Raw genomic sequence first — 4,677 nt, forward strand, 5'->3', positions numbered from 1 at the left:
TTGGCATTCCGGGCCAGTGTTGTGGTGTAGTGTGTAGAGCTGTCACCTGATACCTGTGTCCTCTATGCACACCAACCTATGGAGACATGGCTTTGAGTCCCAGCTGATCCACTCCAACTCAGTTGCTTGCTAATGCAGCTGGGAACGCAACAGAAAATGGCCCAAGTTCTTGGGTCACAGTTACCCACATAGGGGCCCAGAAGAAGCTGCTGATTTCAGCCTGGCCTTGTCCTGGCCATTGTGGCTGTCTGGGGAGCAAAACAGTGGATGGAAGAACTCTCTCTCTAGTGCTGACTTATAAATTAAAAAAAAAAAAATTTTTTTTAAGACCTTGGAGTTCATGTCCCAGCTCTGCAGAGGATGACAGCTGCTTCCCTCCAAGCTCCTACCTGTGGAAGGCACAAAACACAGCGATCCTGCAAAACAGGAAGTTCACCAAGAACACTAGCTCTCTGTGGAGCTGCTGCTCTTAAGAAGTTGTGGGCTCCTCATAAGTTAAAGAAACGCAGGGGCACTGCCCTGGTATAGGAGGCTAGGCCTCTGCTTGCGGCACCTATATCCCATATGGATGCCAGTTCCAGTCCGGACTCCTCCACATCTGATCCAATTCCCTGCTTATGGCTTGGGAAAGCAGTGGAGGGTGGCGCAAGTGCCTGGGAAGCTACTGGCTTCGGATTGGCTCAGCTATGGCCATTATAGTCATTTGGAGAGTGAACCAGTGGATAAACGATATCTCTGTGTGTCTCTCCTCTCTCTGCAGTTGCAATAAAAATAAATCCTTAAAAATATAAGGAAACATATCCTTTTTGTCATTCCCCTGACCTCAAGCCACAGGCCCCAGGTTTTCATTCCTTTTTCCTGGCCACAAATATTGATACCAAAGTCAGACATCGCAAAAACAAAAGCTGTCAAAGAAAAGAACCCCCAGGGCCCCTGATAAATGAGTTGACAGTCCCTGGCAGGTGCTCCCAGCCCCTGGGGGTACACAGTCCAGCACCCCACCTCCCACATGGCCTGTTCTAATGCTATAGAGCTTGACACACTTCAGGCAGATGTGACTCCACATACGTGCTACACCACCCTATTGGCTCCAGGCCCCTCCCACTGTTCCCGTGTCAACTGACCTCCAGGACCCTATGTCACCACGTGGCCAGCCTCACTTCTGCATTATCTGCATCTGACTCCACTTCCGCAAACCACTCAGCCACTCCTGCTCCGCACGTCCAGCAGGTTTCCAAACACCCTGGGGTTTTCCCACCTTGGGGAGGGCAGGATTTTGCTGTTTTGAATATTTTCCAGTCAGAATATCAGAGACCTTCCATCTGCTGTTTCACTTCCAAAACGGCCACACAGCCAGGGCTGTGCCAGGCCAAAGCCAAAAGCCTAGAAGCCCATATTGGGTCTCCCACATGGGTGGCAGGGATCCAAGCACTTGGTCCAATATCTGCTGCCCCACAGGCACATGGGCAAATGCAGAGTGGGAAGCAAAGGCAGGAACCAACCCTAGGCCTCTGACAGGGCATGTGGGCATCAAAGCAGCTGGTTAAGCCCATAGTGCCATAATACCCACCTGGAACCAGCATCTTGAGTTTGTTATTTTTTGGCCTCAAACTTGTGTTTCATAGTCTCCTAATAACTGCCACAGCTCCAACCATCACAGATTCATATTGCAGTCTCTTATGGGGCTATGGGAACTGAATTAGCATTTAACACACCTGTTCTTACTCTGCCTCCAATCCCACAGCTGCCTCCTTCAGACTCCTCGCCCAGTCTCTTCAAGAGAACAAGCCTGCATTTGATGAAAATACAAATCTGCGCACCTTTAAATTCCCAACTTAACCTTCCCTTCACGGGAATCAGAAGGTGATCCAGAATTAAAAGAATTAGATTCCCAAACAGCTGGCCTGTGGCCCCGGAAAAGCTACCTCACCCTCAAGGCCTCACTTTCATAACTGACAAATACAGATGGAGATGGCTGCTTTGCAAGCACCATGGACAACTCAATCGTAACAGCAGCTAATACAGTATTCATGTTAATACTGCTAATACTCACACTTAGTGCTAAATTCTGTGATTCTGAGAATTATTTTTTTTTTTCAACAATCAGATCCAATAACACTCTTATCCTGAAGCACCCAATGGGGACAAAGCACCACTGCGGGAATCTTGCTCTGGTGCCAACTTGAAGGGTGTACTACAACTCCCAGGAGGCTATGGGACACCACTGAACTACAATAACCAGCATTCCCTGGGTTGCTTCCCCTCCCACACACCTCATCCAACTGTGATGCAACTTGTCAAGGAATTAATATCAATTTTGCTTGCTGGCAAGTGATTCCCTGCAGGAACCAAGGAATCTGTGTGCATAAACACTTAAGCGCATCACAACTCGCAGAGGAGCCTTGTAAGCCCCACTCTTGCACCTGTCAGCATAGTCTGTTTTCTAACATGGGGACATTCCTGGGAGCTGTTGCATCTGGCTGAAGAGTAAAAGCCAAATGGAATGTGTGGTAAACATCTGCTTGCGTAGTTTCCTTCCCTGCACAGCAACCCTAGGAGGTTGCTAGGACCAGGTTCCTGGAAATCCCCCAGCAACATGAGGGATGAAGGAGGGCTAGTGGCTGGAGAGAATGACACATCCACTTTCTTACGGATGCCTTCTAGGGACACACAGCCCATGGCAGGTATCTCCTGGGCTCCCCTCAGCACATCTGCATTGTGCGACGTCCCCGTGACAGCTGAATCTGCCCTGGCTGCTGAATCTGAAAACCGAGGGTGGAGTCAAGCCCTGAGAAGGGGCCTGGTTGGGGCGGGTATTGGCTGCTGGGGCTTTGGGATGCCCACATTCCACACTGCAGGACCCTGGGCTCTGCTCCTTATAACATGCACCCTGACAGTACAGGTGGTGGTCTCTGCCATCCACCAGGGAGACCTGGATCGCGTGCCAGGCTCCTGGCTTTGGCCTGGCCTAGCCCTGGCTATTGCAAGCATCTTAAGAGTGAACCAGAAGATAGGAGTTCTGTGCCTGCCTCCCTGCCAAGAATAAGAAGGGAGGGAAGGAGGCAGGAGCTGCTATAGCTTATTGGTGCCAGTGGTCTAGAGGTTAGGGCAAGTGAGGTGTCGGGATGTGAATCCAGTGTGCAGGTGTAGGGCTGAGAGCCACAGCATCCTTCCATGGGATGCCAGAGATGCCTCCCTGCCCCCACCTTCCTCTCAGGCCCAGGCACAAGGCCTTGTGGGTGGGGCAGCTCCCCATCAGGCTTTATCCTGGAGTCCCGGGTCCTACCCGGCTTTTACTAGATGTCTCTCTAATCTGCTGAGTGTCTTCCTCAGCTGATGACCACACACCGGCTCAATATGCAGGCAAGTCTGCATTTTACCCAGAGGGAAGGGGCAGCCACTGACAGCTACAGCAGGGAGGCTATCTTGAACAGGCCCAGGCTACCATGTTGGCGACCACGACTGGGGAAAAGACTAAGGCTCCTGGGGCCCTCTGGGTGGGGAGCACGGGCAGCCTTCCCCACATAGGCCTAGCAGACAGAGCAGGCAGATGCGTGATAGGCACAGGTGCCAGGAAAAGCAGGGAGTGGCATGTGCTGCCCAGGGCTCCTAGGTTGCTTGTTCCTCTACTGAGCCCTGGTCTCTTCCATCAGCTCCGTGCCTCATGTCTTCCCCTCCTCCCTCAGCCTCAGGTCCCACGTCTTCCTGAAGCCATTCGGGCTCAAGCAGGTACTGCTTGCTGTCCAAGAGTGTCCCGGGCCGTCCATGTCCACATCACTCAGGTCTCTGCCAGAGTATGACCCTCTGCAGCCAAACTGCTGCTGCTTGCCTGGCTGGTCTTATATCCTCTCTGCTTCCCACTTAGAATCCATCACCTTGCGTAGCTTTCCCTGCTTCCTAATTTTCCCTGACTGTAAAGGAGGGCGCAAGGACACAAATACAGCCACATGACCTTGGAATCAGGAGTCTCCCAGCAAGGACCAGCTCCCACATTTCAAATGCCCAGTCTAACTCTGGCCTCTGCTGATGGCAGCTGGTCACCCTCTTTCCAATAAATCCGATTTGGTTGTGTATGCATTCCCCACTTCCTCTTGTATTCTGGGCCTCTGTCGCAGCTATTAACAGGGACGGGCTTCTTCAGGGATACATATTCATCCCAGCACCTAGGACACAGTGGGTGGTTTGGAAATGCATCTTGGGATGAGTGAATGGATGGATGAGAGAAGGGCAGGGGCAGAGGCGGGCAGGGACCGGGAAGGAGAGTGACTGAAGGCTCTCCTTGCCACCCCGATGCCCAAACTCATTCAGCTGCAACACCAACCCGCTGAGTCTAGAGAAACCACTGGATCTTGATCCCTCGCGGCTTCAGTTTTCACCTCCATCCTGACACAGGAGAAAGAAAGAGATCCAACCAGATGGAGAAATGCCCGAAGCAAAACGGCCGCTTTTTGTCCCCAAGCTTTCTTTTCCCCTTTTTTTCTTTCATCATCGCTCTCTCCCCAATCTAATCACCCTAGTACCTCCCTTGCAGCCTGGCTCGGGAAAGCTTGCAGGTTGCCGGGCCCTTCCGCACGCGAATATTTCCTCCTTCTAAAAAAGGAGGAAACCCCTCGCCGCCTGCGGGTGCGCCGATCAGGCGTCAGCGTCCGTGCCTGCGCGTGCGCGCGCGCCTGCGCA

Source organism: Ochotona curzoniae, unplaced genomic scaffold, assembly GCF_017591425.1.
Source record: "Ochotona curzoniae isolate NIBS_2020 unplaced genomic scaffold, NIBS_Ocur_1.0 contig_3520, whole genome shotgun sequence".
NCBI lineage: Eukaryota > Metazoa > Chordata > Mammalia > Lagomorpha > Ochotonidae > Ochotona > Ochotona curzoniae.